Below are 22,567 nucleotides of genomic sequence, written 5' to 3'. Positions count from 1 at the left end.
GTTTCTTGCAAGAACATAAATTCAATCCTTTTACCACTTAGTAGATAGGATTCCAGTATGGCTGTGGCTTAAAAAAAAAAATCACCACCATACTGCCAACATGGTGAGAATATCACTATATTTGCTTAGGCTGGTCCTCAGACAAAAAGAACATTAGTCAATCACCAAGCCTGGCCTATATTTTCCATATTGGTAGTGTCTGGGAGACCTTGCATCCTGCTGTCACATTCTTTAAGAATATAGGGTTATTGGGGGCAGCTAGGTGGCACAGTGGATACAGCACTGGCCCTGAAGTCAGGAGGACCTGAGTTCAAATCCGGCCTCAGGCCACATGCTTGATACTTACTAGCTGTGTGACCCTGGGCAAATCACTTAATTCCAGTTGCCTAAAAATAAAAAATAAAAAAAGAATATAGGGTTATTTGTCTACAAGTCACAATGAGGCCTCACATATCATTAGTTTTTTTTTTCTGTATTTCTGACTGGACCCTATGACACGAGGGCAGGACCATAGGCTTCAGGGCCTCTTTTTAAAGAGAGTTGCATCATTTTTTTTCTCCTCATTTCTTATACAATATACTGCTTTTGGACTTCTCTGCAACTCTTCAATATGTTCCACTGCTGGGTACCTTCTCCCTGTCTTCCTTTTTCAGCTTTTTTTTTGTGTGTGTGTATGGTCTTTCCCCATTATATTGTAAACTCCTTGAGGGCAGGAACTGTCTTTGTTTTTTTTTTTTTTTTGTATTTATATCTTCAAAGTGCAGTGTCTGGAACAGGGGTGGAGTACCTGTGACCTCGAGGCTACATATGGCCCTCTAGGTCCTCAAGTGTGGTCCTTTGACTGAATCTAACATAGTAGCCACTTAATAAATGCATTTTGAATTTTATTGTACTATATTGTGCTGCATTACATTATGTTTCCTTTCATTATACTGTATTACATCAGAATAAAATTTTAGCAAGACATACTGTTAATGATGATAGTGATAAGAAAATAGTAACCAACACAGGTTAAATTACTTGGCTAAGATTGTATAAGTGGCTAATCACAGATCCATGACTCCTGACATGTAGTTTAGTATTCTACGCTCTCTAAATCATTTCTTTCCCTTATACAATTGGTTCATATGATTTGCCATCATCTATGCATATAAATATAGGCATATGTGGCTACTGTCCAAGTGACCCCTACAGCACTTGGGATCAATAAAAGAAAGAACTTTTTTAATTTTTTTTTTAATTTTTCTAGTTAAATGGAAAGACAATTTTTAACATTCATTTACCTCCTTCTCTCTGTTTCTGGCTCTCCTGAAGAGTTTTTTGTTTTGTTTTGGTTTGGTTTGGTTTTTGTGGCACAGAGTTTTGCCACCTCTATATTGTTATGGTTTCAGCAAGCTTCTGTGTCTAAGTGAAGCAAAGTTCTGCAGCCTTGAGTTGGAATCTCAATATCACTGGAAAGAGAGAGAAGCAGAGCCAGGGCCTGGGTTTGTGCCTGTTACAAGTCTATGTGTCCTTGAATAGGCTAGTGTAGTCTTACTGAAAGCAGAGTAGAGGATAGAAGAGGAGATACTTGGTGAGCTCATTGAAAGTGTCAGGGTTTTTTTGACCTTCTTTTTGAATCCTGGTTTCCTGTTCTACAGATATAGTCAAAGGTGCTTTATCTTTGATGCATAATTTCTGTTTTGGAGAGGTTTGAGAGGTTGTAAGGATCAAAATTAACATGTCTAGTGTTCGATCTTCTTGGTCACATGAAATAGAAAATATGATCCTCTAGTTGTTATTATCAAAGCAGTTGTATTTGAAGTTTTACTTCTGAGAGACTGAGTTCTTCCCAATTTTATGAAAACCAGAGATGGTTGCTTAAGAGAATCCAAACTCCTGGTGATATAAGGACCTTTTTTTAATCAGCTAACTAATTAAGTATTTTTTCACCTTGCTCTCATTAGCTGGCCTTCAAAATGGCTTGGTTTTCTATTCTGAGCATTCATTTCATATTTGAAAATTGATTGCTCATTACTGTGATTAAGTCATTATTACAAGGAAATGATGCATCAGTCTGTTGGCAACCTGAATGGTTCTTATTCTGAAGGAAGATAAATACCATCTATGTACTTTTCCCATTTTATCCCATTGTGCTTTCTTAACAAGCTCTAAATTACCTGGCTTTCCTTGGCATAGAGGGAAGACTGTGGGATTTAGAGTTAAAAGTCCTAGCTTTAAATCAACTTTCCCATTTTCTGTCTCATTTTGAGTATGTCATTCATCTCTTAAGTCTTCACTTTGCTCATCTCTGGAAAGAGGTGTTGGCACAGATAACCTCTGAGGACACCCCACCTCCACAAGCCTATGGTCTTGCATTCTAGTTTTATTACTTGTATTTTATTGGATAGTTGAAAATACTAGCACAGTAAATAGTAGATGTAGTAAATAGTAGACAAAGTAGACATAAAGCACTATAAAAAGAGTAGCCATAGAAAGGGCATAGAAGTTAGAATCAGATATAGGAATTATTCTAGAGCTCTCTGGAAAGCTGGGATATTTTTCCTGCTATAAGTCAAATGGGACTAGTTGGGTAGCCCAGGAAAGCTATTACAATGTATCTGCATTCTGAACCTGCTGAAATTGCTCTGCATCCTTTGATAATGGCATCATACCCATTGTACCCTCTTCTGCCATTTCAGCTCCTTCCACTTCAGTAAATTTTAGATGCATTTTTATGGAAGAAGTACTATCTTCCCTTGACTTGCAAATCTCACCTAAATGGGTAGGAACAGAACTATACCTATACCTGTACCTATATCCATATCTACGTGTGATAGACAACAGTTAGAAAGAAGAAAGAATTGCAATTAACACATCAAGAATTTCACAGGAGATAAAAATACAAGAAAGGAGCCAGTAGTAAAATTCATGAACCCAAGGTCTACACACAAATGCCCAAATTTAGAAAGTAAAAGAAAGGAAATAGGATGTTTAAAAACAAAAGGTGTAAATTTCACCTTACATATATAATTAATACTTGGTGTAATAGAAGGAATGAACACATTAGAAGTCTGAGTGGTGTGCCTTATTTTGTTTTAAGTATTAAAAAAAATGTGTAATATTTTATTTTCCCCAGTTACATATAAAAAATTAACATTTATTTTTAAAACTTTGACTTCCAAATTCTCTCTGTTTCTCCCTCCTCACACCCCTATCACTGAGAAAGCTAGCAATTCAATATAGGTTATATGTGTGTAGTCATGTAAAACATTTCCATATTAGTCATGTTGTGAAAGAAAACATAGACCCCCCAAAAAAATCCTCAAGAGAAATAAAGTTTTCAAAAAGTATGCTGCAATCTGTATTTAGACACTATCAGTTCTTTCTGTAGTATGGATAGCATTTTTCATCATAAATCCTTCAGAGCTGTCTTGGATCATTCTGTTCCTGAGAAAAGGTAAGTCATTCACAGCTGATCATCTTACAATATTTCTGTTACTTTGTAGATAGTACATTTTACTTTGCATCAGCTCACATAAGCCTTTCCAGATTTTTTCCCCCCGAGAGCACCCTGCTCATCATTTCTTATAGTATTCCACCATAATCACATAGCACAATTTGCCCTTCCATTCCCCAATTGATGGGTATTCCCTCAATTTCTGATTCTTTGTCTCCAGAAAAGAGCTTCTATAAATATTTTATACATATAGGCCCTTTTCCTTGTTGTTGTTTTTTCAAAATATCTTTTGGGATACAGACCTAGTAGTGGTATTGTTAGGTCAAAGGGTATGCATGGTTTTATAGCCCATTGGGCATAGTTCCAAATTGCTCTACAGAAAGGTTGAATCAGCTCACAACTCCACCAACAGCACATTAATGTCTCATTTTTCCCACTTCCCCTCTGACATTTGTCTTTCATTTTCTGTCCTTTTAGCCAGTCTAATAAGTATGAAGTAGTACCTTAGAATTATTTTAATTTGCATTTCTCCAAGCAAGTGAGTTAGAGCATTTCTTCATGTGGCTATAGAGAGCTGTGATTACTTCATCTGAAAATTATTGATATTTTTTGACCATTTATCAATTTGGGAATGGCTTTTATTTTTTGTAAATTTGACTCAGTTCTCTGTTTGAGAAATGAGGCTTTTATCAGAGAAATTTGCTTCATTTTTCCCCCACAGTTAATTTTGCTGACTGTATTTTACTCCATCCTATTACCCCCATTTATTCTATCCTCTCTCTCCTTTTACTCTGTCCTGCCTCAAAAGTGTATTGCTTCTTACTACTCCCCCTCCATTCTACCCTCTCTTCTATCACCCCTCCCTTCTCCTGTCCATTTCCCCTCTTGCTGTCTTGTAGGGTAGTATAGATTTATGTACCCAATTGAGTGTGTATGTTATTCCCTCTTTGAGCACATTCTGATGAAAGGAAAGTTCACTTACTCTGCCTCACCTCCCCCCTCTTGCTTCCACTGTAAAAATTTTTTCTTGCCTCTTTTAGGTAAGACAATTCACCCCATTTTACTTCTCCCTTTCCTTTTCTCCCAGTACGTTCCTCTAACACCCCTTAATTTTATTTTTTAGATATCATCCCTTCATATTCAACTCACACCTGTGTCCTTTGTCTCTTTATACTCCTTCTAACTGCCTTAATAATGAAAAAATTCTTATGAGTTATGAGTAGTTACAAAATACTTCCCATGTAAGAATGTGAACAGTTTAACCTTATTAAGTCCCTTAAGATTTTTCTTTCCTGTTTACCTTTTTATGTTTCTCTTGAATCTTATAATTAAAAGTCAAATTTTCTGTTCAGCTCTGGTCTTTTCATCATGAATGCTTGAAAGTCCTCTATTTCATTGAATGCCATTTTCCCACCTGAAGTATTATACTCAGTTTTGCTGGGTAGGTGATGCTTCGTTGTAATCCTAGCTCTTTTGCCCTCTGGAATATTATATCCCAAGCCCTGTTATCCTTTAATGTAGAAACTACCAAATTCTGTTGTACCCTGATTGTGGCTCCATGATATTTGAATTATTTCTTTCTGATTGCTTGCAATATTTTCTCCTTGACCTGGGAGCTCTGGCATTTGGTTATAGTATTCCTAGAGTTTTCATTTTGGGATATTTTTTCAGGAAGTGATCAATAGATTATTTCAATTTCTATTTTACCCTCTAGTTCTAGAACACAAGGGCAGTTTTTCTTGATAGCTTCTTGAAAGGTAATGTATAGGCTCTTTTTTTGACCATGGCTTTTAGGTAGTTTAGTAATTTTTAAATTATGTCTCCTGAATCTATTCTTCAGATCAGTTGATTTTACAATGAGATATTCTCATTGTCTTCTCTTTTTTTTTATTCTTTTGGTTTTATTTTATTGTTCCTTGATTTCTCATAAAGTCATTAACTTTCATCAGTTCTAATTGTAAGCAATTATTGTCTTCAGTGAGCTCTTGTACCTCCTTTTCCATTTTGCCAATTCTACTTTTTAAGGAGTTTTTTTTTCTTCAGTCAATTTCCTTGTGTCTTTTTCCATTTGGCTAATTTTGCTTTTCAAGATGTTCTTCTCCTGATTGTTTTTTGTACCTCTTTTACCATTTAGACTAGTCTGTTTTTAAGGCGTTATTTTTTTCAGTATGTTTTCTATCTCCTTTACAAGTTTTTATTTGTTTTTCATCATTTTCTTGATTTTCCAATCTTGTGTCTCTTCCCAATTTTTCTTCTACCTCTTTTACTTGACATTTAAAATCCTTTTTGAGCTCTTTGATAGCCAGAGACTAATTCATATTTTTCTTAGAGGCTTTGGATGTAGGAGCTTTGACTTTGTTGTCTTCTTCTGAGTGTGTCCTTTGATCTTTTTTGTCACCATAACCACTTTCTATGATCAGAACTTTTTTCTGTTATTTGCTCATTTTCCCAGCCTATTTCTTGATTCTTAACTCTTTATTAAAGTAGGGCTTTGTTTCCAGGATTGAGAGTAGACTGTCCAAAGCTTCAGGGTTTTTTTGCAGTTGTTTTCAGAGATATTTCTAAGGACCTGTAAGTTTTCAGTTCTTCCAAGTTTGTATGACCTAAGGAGACGTGATTTTACTAATCTTTAGGCCTGTGCTTGGGTCTATGAGTGACCACAAGCACTCTTTTCTGCTCTGGAACTGTAAGAAGTTTCCCTGCTACACTTTCGCCACACACTCTGGTATGCCAGTGATCTTCCTTGCCCTGGGACTGCCACCCAGCACTGCAATCCAGATCTGAGCATAGGCAAAGCAACAGAGTCCTCCTCCCAGTGCCAGCAAATAAAGACCCTTGCAATTTCCTTCTGATCAATTGTTAGACCCCCTGACTATCTGTGGTATGAGAGTTCCTGAAGTAGTCACTGCTGCAGATTCACTGACTCCCAAGGCCTCCTCTTAATTTGTTGGTGTAGATCTATGCTGTCACAGCCAGTGGAGGTGCAGCCTTTGCTGGCTTATGCTCCACTCTCACCCTGGTGGCACAAACCATCCTTGCCAAACCTCTAAGTTGTTTTGGACTGGAAAATTATTTTACCCCATCCTTTTGTGAGTTCTACTCCTCCAGGAATTGTTTTATGGCATTATTTAAAAGTCTTCAGGGATTTGAGGGAAAGCTCAGGCTACTTGCTGTCTTTTCTCCAGTATCTTTGGTGTGCCTTCTTTAAAAGAAATAGGATATGCAAAATGAAAATGTGTGGGAATAGCACTGTACATTAAGAAAATATTTTCATGTAAGGAAATCCAAAAACTAGAAGGGGGAAATCCTTGCATGGAAGTGAGGCAGGGATAAAAAAGAAGTGATTGTCTCATGTGGAGTATACAAGAAACCACTTGAAAAGTAAAAAGAAATAAATAAAGGTTTGGGAATAAGTTCACAAGCGTGCTTCTGGAAGCCAAGATGGCGGAGTGAAAAGGCAGTCCCTCTCACCCTCTCCTATCAACCTCTGAAAACCCAGAAAATATCGCCCCAGAAAAAAAACCCTGGAACACCTGAACTAGAAGAAAGAAGGGGAGCAGCAGTGCAGCAGCCCAGCAAACTGGTCTCCCAGTGCCTCAGCAAAAATATGGGAGGCAGAACTACAAGGGGCCCAAGGTGGATAAGTACCCTGCAGCATTCACCTGAAAGTAGGTGAACAAAACAAAATAAAGGCTTCCTAAAGCCCCAGCCTTGCTGATTCCAAACCAACACCAGGTGAGCTGTCGGAACCCTGCAGCCTCCAATTGTGAAGAAATCCTGAAGCCCAGGTGGTAGAGCAGGCAAACACCAACACCTGGACTTCTGAGTGCCTCAGAGAGGGCAAGGGGAACCGGTGGAAACCAGCTCAGAAAACCACCAGGTGCCTCGGGACTCCACTGCAAAGGAATCTCCCAGTGCATTAGCAGAAAGGAGGGAGACAACACTGCAGGGGGCCCCAGGCAGATAAACACCCTGCAGCACCCAGCTAAAAGGAGCTGAAGAAAGCTAAAGGAAAGGAAAAGCAGGCAACCTAGAATTGCCTGAAAGTTCCAGCCTTGCTGATTCCAGCCCAACACAAGGTAAGCTGCCAGAACCTTACAGCTTCCAATTCCCACAAAAGAGGCCCCAGAACCCAAAGCCAGTGACCGAGACCTAGGCTCCCAACACAAGAAGCTTGGGTCAGTACCCTCTGTTCCCCAGCAGGAGAGCTCAATCTCTTTAAAGGCCAGGGAATAAAGAAACACCATGAGTAAAAAGAAATGTACCATAGATTCATATTATGAGAAGAGTGAAGATCAAGACAGAAATTCTGAAGAGGACAACATTGTCAACAAACCCACATCTGCAACAACAAAAGGGAATATGAACTGGTCTGAAGCCCAAAAAGCCTTCTTAGAAGAGCTCAAGAAGGATTTTAATAGTCAAATGAGAGAGGTAGAACAGTCCTTCAAAAATACAATTATCCATTTGGAAAAAAAATACACTGAAGAAAACAAGTCCCTAAAAAACACAATTGGCCAATTGAAGAAGGAAGGACAAAAACTAACAGAAGAGTACACTGAAGTAAACAAGTCCCTAAAAAACACAATTGGCCAGTTGAAGAAGGAAGTACAAAAACTAACAGAAGAGTATACTGAAGGAAACAAGTCCCTAAAAAACACAATTGGCCAGTTGAAGAAGGAAGTACAAAAACTAACAGAAGAAAACAATCTGTTAAAAACTAGAATTGGACAAATGGAAACTAATGTCTCTATGAGAGAGCAAGAATCAGTCAAACAGAAACAAATAAATGAAAAAATCGATGAAAATGTAAAATACCTCATCAGTAAAACAACCGACCTGGAAAATAGACTCAGGAGAGACAATTTAAAAATTATTGGAGTACCTGAAAATCATGATGAAAAAAAGAACCTGGACATAATCATAAAGGAAAACTGCCTCGAAGTCCTAGAACCAGAAGGGAAAATAACCATAGAAAGAATCCACCATCACCACATGAAAGAGATCCCAAATTGACAACACCAAGGAATATAATAGCAAAATTCCAAAATTACCAGATGAAAGAGAAGGTGCTGCAAACAGCCAGAAAGAAACAATTTAAATATCATGCAACCACAGTCAGTATTACACAGGACCTTGCAGCTTCTACATTAAAAGACTGCAGGGCGTGGAACATGATATTCCGTAAAACAAAGGAGCTTGGAATGAAGCCAAGGATCAATTACCCAGCAAAAATGAGCATCATTTTTGTAGTGTTTTTTTTAAATTTTTTGCTAGACAATGGGGTTAAGTGACTTGCCCAGGGTCACACAGCTAGTAAGTGTTATGTGTCTGAGGCCAGATTTGAACTCAGGTCCTCCTGACTTCAGGGCCGGTGCTCTATCCACCCTGCTACCTAGCTGCCCCTATTGAGCATCATTTTTCAAGGGAGGAGGTGGATATTCAACGAAACAGGAGACTTCCAAACTTTCCTGATAAAAAGACAAGAGCTCAAAAAAAATTTGATTTTCAAGTACAGGACTCAAGAAGGACCTAAAAAGGTAAATGGGACAGAAGAATATAATATGTTGTTAATAAGGGAGGGGGCTGTTTAAACCCCTACAAGAGAATACGACACTTGCAATCCTTCAGAACTGTATTGTTATTACACCTTGTTAAAGGAGTATACATAAAGAGGGTGAATATAGTTGACTTTGATGTAATGATAAAAAAAAATCTAATCAAGTGGGTTAAATGGATCCAAATAAGTGGATCAATCTGATCTTAGAAAATGTACTGAGAAAGGAGGAGGCAGACAAGGGTAAATTACATTACAGGAAAAGACACAAAATCCTATTACAGCAGAGGGAAAGAAGGAGGGGGGGAGCATTGTTTGAACCTTACTCTCATCAGATTTGGCTCAAGAAGGGCATAATATAATCAGTTAGGTATAGAAATCTAACTTGCCCTATAGGCAGTAGGAGGGAAAAGGGGAAAGAAAAGGGAGAGGGGGAAAGAAGGGAGGGAAGAAGCAGTAAGACTAAAGGGGAAGAAAAGGGAAAGGGATAATAAAAGGGAGGGACTGAAGGAGGCTGGAGTCAAAAGCAAAACACTAGTGAAGAGGGGAAAGGAAAAAGGAGAAAGAAAAGCATAAATGGGGGAAAGGATGGAGAAAAAGACACAGATAGTAATCATAACTGTGAAAGTGAATGGGATGAACTCTCCCATAAAACGGAAAAGATTGCAGAATGGATTAAAAACCATAATCCTACAATATGTTGTTTACAGGAAACACATTTGAAAAAGAGTGACACATACAGGGTAAAGGTAAAAGGCTGGAGCAGAATATATTATGCGTCAGCTGAAGTGAAAAAAGCAGGGGTAGCAATCCTGATCTCAGACAAAGCAAAAGCAAAAATAGATCTAATCAAAAGAGATAAGGAAGGAAACTACATCCTGCTAAAAGGCACCATAGACAATGAAGTAATATCATTACTAAACATATATGCACCAAATGGTATAGCATCCAAATTCTTACAGGAGAAGTTCAGGGAGTTACAGGAAGAAATAGACAGCAAAACTACTAGTGGGGACCTGAACCCCCTCTCTGCACTAGATAAGTCTAACCACAAAATAAACAAGAAAGAAGTTAAGGAGGTGAATAGAACATTAGAAAAGTTAGGTATGATAGACCTCTGGAGAAAACTGAATGGGGATAGAAAGGAATATACTTTTTTCTGCAGTACATGGCACATACACAAAAATTGACCATGTACTAGGGCATAAAAACCTCACAATCCAATGCAGAAAGGCAGAAATATTAAATGCATCCTTTTCAGATCATGATGCAATAAAAATTATATGTAATAAAGGGCCATGGAAAGATAGACTAAAAAATAATTGGAAACTAAATAATCTAATCCTAAAAAATGATTGGGTCAAACAACAAATCATAGAAACAATCAATAATTTCATTCAAGAGAATGACAATAATGAGACAACATACCAAAACCTATGGGATGCAGGAAAGCAGTTCTTAGGGGAAGTTTTATATCTCTAAATGCTTACATAAATAAAATAGAAAAAGAGGAGATTAATGAATTGGGCATACAACAAAAAAACTAGAAAAAGAACAAATTAAAAATCCTCAACTAAACACCAAATTAGAAATATTGAAAACCAAAGGAAAAATTAAAAAATTGAAATTAAGAAAACTATTGAACTAATAAATAAAACTAAGAGCTGGTTTTATGAAAAAACCAATAAAATAGAAACCTTTGGTTAATTTAATTAAAAAAAAAGAAAGAAGAAAACCAAATTACTAGTATCAAGAATGAAAAGGGTGAAGCTACCACCAAGGAAGAGGAAATTAAAACAATAATTAGGAATTATTTTGCCCAACTATATGCCAACAAATTTGACAATCTTAGTGAAATGGATACATATTTAAAAATATAAATTGCCCAGATTAACGAAGAGGAAGTAAAATACTTAAATAACCCCATCTCAGAAAAAGAAATTGAACAAGCCATTGATGAACTCCCTAGGAAAAAATCTCCAGGGCCAGATGGATTTACATGAATTCTATCAAACATTTAAAGAACAATTAATTCCAATACTATATAGACTATTTGGGAAAATAGGTGAAGAAGGAGTCTTACCAAATTCTTTTTATGATACAAATATGGTGTTGATACCTAAACCAGGAAGAGTCAAAATAGAGAAAGAAAATTATAGACCAATTTCTCTAATGAATATAGATGCAAAAATTTTAAACAAAATACTAGCAAGTAGATTGCAGCAACTTATCACAAGAATAATACACTATGACCAGGTAGGATTTATACCAGGAATGCAGGGTTGGTTCAATATTAGGAAAACTATCAGCATCATTGAGCATATCAACACAAAACCAACAGAAACCACATGATCATCTCAATAGATGCAGAAAAAGCTTTTGATAAAATACAACACCCATTCCTATTAAAAACACTAGAAAGCATAGGTATAAATGGAGTCTTCCTTAAAATAATAAATAGCATTATCTAAAACCTTCAGCAAGCATTATATGTAATGGGGACAGGCTAGAAGCATTTCCAATAAGATCGGGGTGAAACAAGGATGTCCATTATCACCACTGTTATTCAATATTGTACTGGAAACTTAGCTTTAGCAATAAGAGAAGAAAAAGAAATTGAAGGCATTAGAATAGGCAAAGAAGAAACAAAGCTATCACTCTTTGCAGATGACATGATGATATACTTAGAGAATCCTAGAGAATCAAGTAAAAAACTACTTGAAATAATAAACAACTTTAGCAAAGTTGCAGGCTATAAAATAAACCCACATAAATCATCAGCATTTCTATATATTACCAACAAAGCCCAACAGCAAGAGATAGAAAGAGAAATCCCATTTAAACTTACTGTAGACATTATAAAATATTTAGGAGTCTACCCCGAAACAAACCCAGGAACTCTATGAACACAATTACAAAACACTTTTCACACAAATAAAATCAGATCTAAATAATTGGAAAAACATCAGTTGCTCATGGGTAGCCAGCTAATATAATAAAAATGACAATCCTACCTAAGCTAATTTACTTATTCAGTGCCATACCAATCAAACTACCAAAAATTATTTTATAGAGTTAGAAAAAATAATAACAAGATTCATTTGGAAAAACAAAAGGTCCAGAATATCAAAGGAACTAATGAAAAGAAATGCAGGGGAAGGTGGCCTAGCAATTCCAGATCTTAAATTGTATTATAAAGCAGCAATCATCAAAACTGCTTGGTACTGGCTAAGAAATAGGGAGGTGGATCAGTGGAATAGGTTAAATATGCAAGACACAGTAGTCAATGACTAAAGTAATCTATTATTTGATAAACCCAAAGACCCCAGCTTCTGGGATAAGAACCCACTCTTTGAAAAAAAGAGTATGGCAGAAACTAGGCATAGACCCAAATCTCACACCATATACCAAAATAAAGTCAAAATGGGTTCATGACTTAGATATAAAGGCTGATACCATAAGTAAACTGGGAGAACGAATAGTTTACCTATCAGATCTATGGAGAACAGAAGAATTCATGACCAAACAGGAGATAGAGAACATTATGAAAAGCAAAATGGATAATTTTGATTACATTAAATTGAAAAGTTTTTGCACAAACAAAGCCAATGCAACTAAGATTAGAAGGAAGGTAGAAAATTGGGAAAGAATTTTTACAAGCAGTCACTCTGATAAAGGCCTCATTTCTAAAATATATAGAGAATTAAGACAAATTTATAAGAACACAAGCCATTCCCCAATTGATAAATGGTCAAAGGATATGAACAGACAGTTCTCAGATGAAGAAATTAAAGCCATCTATAGTCATATGAAAAAATGCTGTAAATCATTATTGATTAGAGAAATGCAAATGAAAACAACTCTGAGGTACCACATCACACCTATCAGATTGGCCAACATGACAAAACAGGAAAATGATAAATGTTGGAGAAGATGTGGGAAAATTGGAACACTAATACATTGTTGGTGGAGTTGTGAAATGATCCAACCATTTTGGAGAACAATTTGGAACTATGCCCAAAGGGCTACAAAAATGTGCATACCCTTTGATCCAGCAATAGCACTTCTAGGGCTATATCCCAAAGAGATCAAACAAATGGGAAAAGGACCCACATGTACAAAAATATTCATAGCAGCTCTTTTTGTGGTGGCAAAGAATTGGAAATTGAGAGGATGCCCATCAATTGGGGAATGGCTGAGCAAGTTGTGGTATATGAATGTAATGGAATACTGTTGTGCTATAAGAAATGATGAACAGGCTGACTTCAGAAAAACCTGGCAAGACTTATATGATCTGATGCTGAGTGAATTAAGCAGAAGCAAGAGGACTTTGTACACAATAACAGCCACGTTATGCAATGAGTAAGATTGTTAAACTGAACCCTTCTCAGCATTACAAGGATCTAAGACATCTCCAGAGGCCTTGGGATGGAAAATGCTGTCCACATCCAATGAAAGAACTATGGAAGTTGAATTGCTATCACTTATTTTTACCTTCTGTTGAGTTTTGTTTCATCTTTCTGATGGTTCCTTGTATTGGTTTAAATTTTCACTTACAACTTCACTAATGTGAAAATATGTTTAATGAGTATGTAAATGTAAAGCGTATATAAGATTATGCACCGTCTTAGGGAGGGTGGGGAAAAAGAAGGGGGAGAAAAATTTTCAACTCAAAAGCATATGGAAGTGATTGTTGATAAATCAAAATAAATTAATGAACAGAAAAAAATAAGATCACAAGCTTGATACAGAGGTGTGATGTAGTAGTGATGGGGAATTTCAAATATCCAGATACCTGCTGGGCCTCTCTCTAGCAAAAGCAGAAAAATGAATAGCTTCTTCCCATAACTTAGTGATAATTTCCCCTTTCAAAAGGTGAAAAAATAAACAAAGGGGAAACTTATGGTGGATGTGATTGTCACTAACAGTGAGGACCTTTTGCATTGTAAATGATGAGATCATTGGGGGTAAGTGACTACTGTATCATAGAATTTATAATAGAAGAGTCTTGTAATAAAGAATCTGGAAAGTCTTGCATTCACTCCAGATTTTTAGAAAACATGTTTCATGAGGTTTAAAGGAAAGATAATTAAGATCTCCTTGTACTAAAATCCTCAGAGGAAATTGGCCCAGAGGGAATGGAAGATGCTTAAGAATAAAATTTTTAAGACACAAAGGAAAACAATTCTAATGAGGAAGAAAAATGGGATTTGTCTGGGGAAAACAATATGGATCCTAAGGGAACTTGCTAAATAATTAGAATAGAAAAAAATGTACAAACGATGTAAGCAAGGCCAAGTGAGAGTTAAATATAAGAACTTGGTATAGTTCTTTAAAAATAGTTTTAAGAATTTTAAAGCCCAGGCTTCACTGAGGCTGGCCAAAGGAGCTAAGGACAACAAAAAGTGGCTATTTTAGTTATAAAGGAGGATCAAAATAGGATGGAACCCCCAATTCATATGGATGTAGCAATGATGACTGAAAATAGAATGAAAGGAGAGCTGTTCAATTCCTATTTTGTTAAATGGGATGTACTTTCTAGGAGTAGAAGGTGAGACTTCCAGTGTGCACTGCCTCCATCAGGCCTTTTATCTAGAGTTCTGTGTCAATTTATGACCACCGCAGTTTAAATCCACGCATTGGAGTGGATACTCCACTCTGTAGAGTAGCCAGAGGAGAGCAAACCAGGATAGTGAAAGGACTTGAATCCATAACATTTGAAGATTGGTTAAAATTATTGGGTATATTTAGCGTGAAGAAAAGAAGACTAGGGAAGAAGGATGTCATAAGTGTCCTTGAGTAGGGCTATCATGCAAAGGAAAGATTAGACAACCTGTTTTGTTGCAGAGGGCAGAACCAGAATCAATGAGTGTATACTGCAAAGAGGGAAAATTTCTGCTAAGTCTCAGGGTAAAATAAAAATAACTTCATAGCAGTTAGAGCTGTCAAAAAGTGGAATGAACTATCTTGAGAGATGGCAGCTTCTCCAAACTTTGTACAGAGACTGGACAACCATGTTTTGTCTATGTTGTTGTGTAACTTCCTTTCATGTATGCTTTGGACTAGGTGTCTACTGAGATCCCTTCCAATGCTCAAATTCTGTGACAATGAATGACAATACTACCCTTTCACCCATTGCAGACTAACCCTTTCCCACTGTGTTTCTTCCCACCTTTAGTGGAATGCTGGCTCCTCCTGGTGATAATGACTAAACTGAGATTCAAGTACCTGAATTCAGCTGCACAGACAAAATTTCCTCCAAACCCAGCACTACCACATTCTGCGCATCAGTAAAATTCATGGCCTCATGACTGCCACAGGCACCCTTTAGATAACAGGTTCTGTGTTCTAGAGCTTTGGCTAGTAAGTAAGAATTATCAACCCACGCAGACACACACACACACACACACATACACACACAAACACAAACAAACATGCACACTTTGTGCATATATGCATGCACAAAGATTTTTGGGTGGTAAAGTTTTGGTAACATGGGATGGATTGTAATCTACAATGCATATCTCATTCCATTATTTCTCTAACTAAAATTTCTTATCAGATATGCTTCTAGGGCATCAATATCCTTTCATTAACCCAAGTTTACACACATGGTATCATCCTAGAATCGTCACCTTATCTTACCCTATATATCCACTCAGTTGCTAAATCTGGTCATTTCTGTAATTTCTAAATCTACAACTCTCCTCCAATACAGCCACTCATGTATTTCAGGACCACATTACTTCTCAAATGATCATTGCAACAGACTCTTCATTTGGCTATCAGCCTCAATTCTCTTTCTATTCCATTCCACCTTCCACACAGCCACCAAAATGGTTTTCCTAAAGCACAAATCTGACCAAATCCCTCTACTACTCATTAAATTCTACAGGTTTTCTTTTGGTCTATCAGCTATTATTTCATCTTTATCTCTAGTTGTTTTATTACTATTTAGTATAGATTTTACAGTGCACATAATTATTAGTGTACCTGCACTTAATTCATTTTAGAAGTAAATGTGGACATATTGGACATATGTCCTAATTTTTTTTTTCTTATAAGTTAATGACCAAAGAAATTTGGAGACCACTTAATTGTGCCACATGGCATTAAAGTGAGTTAGCTATGATCATTCATCTAGGGAGTGTTGGAGTTTAACCCCAGGTCTCCTGATTCCAAATCCACTGCCCTTTTGATACCTTCAAACATTTATCTTGATGTTAATAAACTTTCTTGGTGACTAGGCAAATGTGCCCTTTTTTAGAAGGCTTTCTCTTATACTCCCAAGTATAAATGCTTGGCTATTTTGTATTTGTATATGTGTATTTGTGGAGAGATAGATATGTGTTTGTATCTATAAATCACAGCTATGATGTAATTTCCTCCTTTTCCTTTTTATCCCCAGCATCCAGTACATGTCTAGGAGATGGCAGATATATAATAAATTGTTGGTTATTGATTGATTGAAGTATAATATAATTGAACTTTCTTATTGGAATTGCCTTCCAGTGGAACATAACCCCTACCATTTTGACTCCTTTCTTTCCTAACAAGTATGTATATCCTGCACCTTATCAATTTCATTAAATCATATGAAAGTATGCTGTGCTTTATCTCCTATGTTTCTAAGAGAGGTTGAGTCCTCTGCAGTCCACAACTGATCTATCTATCTATCTATCTATCTATCTATCTATCTATCTATCCATCTATCTATCTATCTATCTATCTATCTATCCATCTATCATCTATCTATCTATCTATCTATCTATCTATCATCTATCCATCTATCTATCTATCTATCTATCCATCTATCATCTATCTATCTATCTATCTATCTATCTATCTATCTATCTATATCAGTGAGAGACTAGAGACTAAATTTAGCAAGTGGTCTAGAATTCATCAATACATTAGGAATTAAAAGCTGGTGATAAGAACTTGACTCTGCCTACTCCTAGGCTACTGACTGTATCTTCTGTTTTATGACTTCACTTGGATCATCCAGCAGAGGGAGAAATGCAAAGTGAGAAACAAAAATTAACCAACAACTGGCTAATTACAACATAGACTGGAAGGAGGCTGAGGACATGGGTACTGTGACAGTTTTGTGTTATTTTGGTTGCCACAAATTACATCGACACCCTTTCACTGTCTTAAACATGTGTATTGCTTCTCATATGGGAATCTGAATGAATGTCTGCAGATGATTAAGTAAATGTCATCCTACAAAAACAAAAATGAAACAAAAAGCACTTCAAAACCCTAACCGATTATGGTACACAGCCTTCCTGAATGAAGAACTGACTAGATCAGTAATTGAGACTGACACTGTCTTTGTCTAGACATCTTTTTTTTTTTTTGCAATAAAATCCCTTTCAGGCCAATGTACTTTTTAAAAAACTGAATATGCCCAAACATATAACCCATCTCTTAGGACCTGATATCACTGTTAACGCTGGAATAGACTTAACTTAGAAATCTACTGATAACACATTATCACTGACGTATCAGAGCAACTATATTATCTATTAGGCTGTTGAAAATGGTTAGTTTTCTTTACATATATGTAGTCCTGTTCTTGTGTTTTACATGCAACATTATTTATTTGTAACAAGCTTCAATCATGTCTTAGATTGGCTGCCTTGTGAAAGGCTTAAAGCAGGGTTGAGGAGGTGGAGCCAAGATGGCGGAGTGAAAGCAGTGACTTGCTTGAGCTCTCCTCCAAACCCCTCCATATACCTTTAAAAAATGCCTCTAAACAAATTCCAAAGCAGCAGAACCCTCAAAAGAAAGAGTGAAGCAAATTTACAGCCCAAGACAATCTGAATGATTGATCAGAAAGGTATATCGCGCGAGGCAAGGACAGGAGCTCAGTGCAGCGTGGGCGCACAGACCACAGCAAAACCTGGAGCAGGCCGCAGAGCACTGAATTACAGGCAGCTGTGGTGGTTTCCAGACTTCTCAACCCACAAATGCCAAAGACAACTTAGAAGGTCAGTTGGAAAGGTCTATCTCTGCGGTGAGAGAGGAGCTAGATCTCAAAGCCAATTCCAGAGCGGCTCCGTGGTGATGGCTGCATCCTGAGCTTCCAGTCTACAGACTGAGGTGAATCCAGTAGTTGATAAGAAGGGAATTGCAGGGATCTCTTTGCCAGTACTGAGGCAGGAGTCTCTTGCTTTGCCCATGCTTGGATCTGGGTCGCAGTTCTGGATGGTGGTCCTGGGGCAAGGAGGAGGGCTGGCATGGTGGAGCTTATAGTGGCAGTGAACAGAAAACCTTCCGCATAGTTCCAGGACATAAAGGAGTGCTTGTGGTCACTAATAGACCACAGCACAGGGCCAGGAAAGGAGTAAACACCTCACCCCTTATCATACCACTTTGGAAGAACTGGAAATTTATAGCTCCCTGCAAGTATCTCTGAAAACAGCTGTATGAACCCCCGAAGCTTGGGACAGTACATTCTCCACATTGGAAGCAGACTTTTACCTTAACAAAGAGTTTAAAACTCAAGTAACTGGCTGGGATCATGAGCAAGCAGTGCAAAAAGAGTCAGACTATATTATCTTACTTTGGTGAAAAAGAAGATCAAAATATACAACCAGAAGAAGACAACAAAGTCAAAGCTCCCACATCCAAAGCCTCCAAGAAAAATATGAATCAGTCCCAGGCCTTGGAAGAGCTCAAAAGGGATTTTGAGAAGCAAGTAAAGGAAGTAGAGGAAAAGCTGGGAAGAGAAATGAGAGTGATGCAAGAAAATCATGAAAAACAAGTCAACAGCTTGCTAAAGGAGACACAAAAAAATACTGAAGAAAATAACACATTAAAAAATAGCCTAACCCAAATGGCAAAAGAGGTCCAAAAAGCCAATGAGGAGAAAAATGACCTAAAAAGAAAAATTGGCCAAATGGAAAAGAAAGTCCAAAAGATTACTGAAGAAAATACTTCCTTAAAAATTAGAATAGAGCAATTGGAAGCTAATGACTTTATGAGAAATCAAGACACAGTAGAACAAATCCAAAAGAATGAAAAATTAGAAAACACTGTGAAATATCTCATTGGAAAAACAGCTGACCTGGAAAATAGATCCAAGAGAGAGAATTTAAAAATTATTGGACTATCTAAAAGCCATGATCAAAAAAAGAGCCTAGACATCATCTTTCAAGAAATTATCAAGGTAAACTGCCCTGATATTTCAGAACTAGAGTGCAAAATAGAAACTGAAAGAATCCATCAGTCTCCTCCTGAAAGAGATCCCCAAAGGAAAACTCCTAGGAATAATGTAGCCAAATTCTAGAGTTCCCAGGTCAAGGAGAAAATATTACAAGCTGCCAGAAGGAAACAATTGAAGAACTGTGGAAACAGAATCAGGATAACACAAGATTTAACAGCTTCTACATTAAAGGACTTCAGGGCATGGAATACAATATTCTGGAAGGCAAAGGAGATAGGATTACAACCAAGAATCACCTACCCAGCAAAACTGACTATAATCTTTCAGGGGAAAAAATGGTCATTCAGTGAAATAGAGGAATTTCAAGCATTCTTAATGAAAAGACCAGAGCTAAACAGAAAATTTGACTTTCAAATACAAGACTCCAGTGGAACATGAAGAGGTAAACAGGAAAGAGGAATCATCAGAGACTTATTAAGGTTGAACTGTTTACATTCCTGCATGGAAAGATGATATTTATAACTCATGAGACCTTTGTCAGTATTAGGGGAGTTGGAGGGGTAAAAATATATATGTATGTAGATAGATAAATAGATAGGTAGATAGATAGATAGATAGAAGGCACAGATTGAGTTGAAGATTAAGGTGTCATATCTGGAGAATAAAATTAAGGGATGAGAGAGGATTATACTAGGATAAGAAGAAAGGGAGAGGTAGAATGAGGTAAATTATCTCACACAAAAAAAAAACAGAAAAGAAAAGGCTCTTACAGTAGAAGGGAAATGGGGGAAGGTGAGAAGGAATGAGTGAATCTTATTCTCATCAGATTTGGCTTAAGGAGAGAATAACGTACACATTCAATTGGGTATGGAAATTGATCTCACCCTACAGGAAAATGGGGGGCGGAGAATGGGACAAGAGAGCAGGGGGATGATAGAGAAGAGGGCAGACTGGGAAAGGAGGTAATCAGAAGCAAATACTTCTGAGGAGGGACAGGGCCAAAAGAAAAAAAATAGAATAAAAGGGGGTGCAAAATAGGATTAAGGGAAATAGAGTTAGTTTTTCACAACATGACTACTATGGAAGTGTTTTATATAACTGCACATGTATAACCTATATTGAGGTGCTTGCCTTTTCAATGAGGGTTGGTGGAGAGGGACAAAGGGAGAAAATTTGGAACCCAAAATTTTAAAAACATATTTTAAAAAAATGTTTTGACATGCAACTGGGAAATAAGAAATACAGGAAATGGGGCACAGAAGTCTATCCTGCCGTACAGGAAAATAGAAGGGGAAGGGGATAAGAGAAGGGGGGGAGAGATAGAAGAGTAGGCAGACTAGGGGAAGGGCTATTCAGAATGCATGCCATCTTGGGGTGGGAGGAGGGGCAAGATGGAATGAAAATTTTGAACTCAAAATCTTGTGGAAGTAAATGTTGAAAACTAGAAAATAAATAAATTTATATTAAAAAATTAAAAATAAATAAAGAAAATTTAAAACTTTTTTTAAAAAAAGCAGGGGTGAGGAACCTGTGGCCTGGATGCCACATGTGGCCCTCTAAGTCCTCAAGTGCATCCCTTTGACTGAATCCAAACTTCACAGAACAAATCTTTTATTATGAAATGCTTTGTTCTATGAAGTTAAAGAAACTGGAAGTTGTATTTCTTCCAAGATTGGGAAGAAAGGACACTGGTTTAGAACTGAAGGACAGACTTTTCTGCTATAGCAGGTGTTTTCAAAATCTCACCAGAGAGAAACCACAGAGTAGTTTTTGAGAGAGAACATATTGTAAGAGGAAGGTGGGGTTTCCCCCAATCATATGTGGAAAAGTGACCCAGTGGTACTAGTTGGTTTAACAACTGAAGCACAGCACAGCATTTTTTTTTATGAGGGAATTATTATATTAAGCACCTACTATGTGCTAAGCACTTGATAAATATCTCACTTGATCCTCACAATAACCTGTAGGTTATATAATTATCCCCTTTATAGCTGAGGAAACAGAGGTTAACTCACTGGTTTAGGGTTGAATAGCTAGTAAGTACGTGAGGTAGTCTTTTAACTCAGTTCTTCCTGATTCAGGTACAGTGATCTGTCCTGGTGCCCCCTACATTCTTCTAAAGGCATCTAGGCAGTTCCTTTCCTCAAACTCATGTCTCCGGGGACACTTGAGAGCTAAAAGCTAAGTTGACAAATGCCAAAGGATAAGACTTTTAAAGATTCATTAATATTTGCCCTAATCATTGGAAGGTTGACTGGACAACACCAGATGTGTCAGTTAGAATAGAGTGAAAAAACTGATAAAGCTCACGTCCTTGTCCTCAGCTACTGATACACATTTCCAAGCCTGTTCTTTCATTCTTTCATTCTCTTAAAGACTATACTTGACTTATCTAATCTCATTTTTCTTAAATATCTATGGCTGACTCCATGTTGTATATTTTCTTCTGTCCTTTTGTTCATGGCATGACAATATAGGGTATATCTGGGAGCCACAAGATAATGACCTTCCCAAAAATAGGGTTGGGATCTCAAATCCCAAGGACTTTGTTAGAACATTTCCTCCGTCTAAATGGGGGTCATAATTTTGTGCCATTTACTCTAGAAAGCAGAACCAGAATGAAACTGGGACTTTTAATCGGTCCTATCAGTAGGCAAGTATGCCTACTTATATTTGGAACCAAAGAAGACTCCATCATGACATATTCCACATGGAATGAAAAGTTCTGATAGATGTTATTTGAAATTATGTTCTCATTTAACTAGGGACAGTATGGTGTAAGCGAAACTGAGGAGGATAGATCCTCCCCAGTCCCCTATGTAACCATCTCATGACCTGACGGTGTAACCGCCTCATGACCTCCAATAAAGATAAATTGTAGTTACCATGTGTGAACGTGTACCAAGGAGACTAGAACATTAAGTAATAAACAACTGTGTTACCCGGGAAAGCAGTTCATCTCAAGGAACATTTTTCCTGAGAAAAGCATGTAACTGTCCAAAGAATTGATCACTCCTTGGAGAGTTACACAGCAAACAGATATTTAGAGCTCTGATCAAGCTCCAACTTTTGTTAGAATATGTACATGCCCTGGACTTGAGTATTCACCAGGGAGACATACACAAAACAGAATAGCAAGATTATTTTTCCCTGGTTTACATAGATATAAGAGGGCTCATTTGGAAGGGCATTTTTGGAGTACCTTGTTTATTTTTTTTTCATTTTTATTTTTATTTTTTTCCTTTAAATATGAATTTATTTATTTTTAGTTTTCAATATTCACTTCCACAAGTTTTTGAGTTCCAAATTTCTCACCCCACCCCCCACCCCATGATGGCATGCATTCTAAATACCCCTTCCCCTGGTCTGCATTCTCTTCTATCTCTGCCCCCTCCCT

This window comes from Phascolarctos cinereus, unplaced genomic scaffold (genome assembly GCF_003287225.1).
Source record: "Phascolarctos cinereus isolate Bilbo 61053 unplaced genomic scaffold, phaCin_HiC Scaffold_2;HRSCAF=192, whole genome shotgun sequence".
NCBI classification, from domain to species: domain Eukaryota; kingdom Metazoa; phylum Chordata; class Mammalia; order Diprotodontia; family Phascolarctidae; genus Phascolarctos; species Phascolarctos cinereus.
This window is presented reverse-complemented; position numbering follows the sequence as displayed.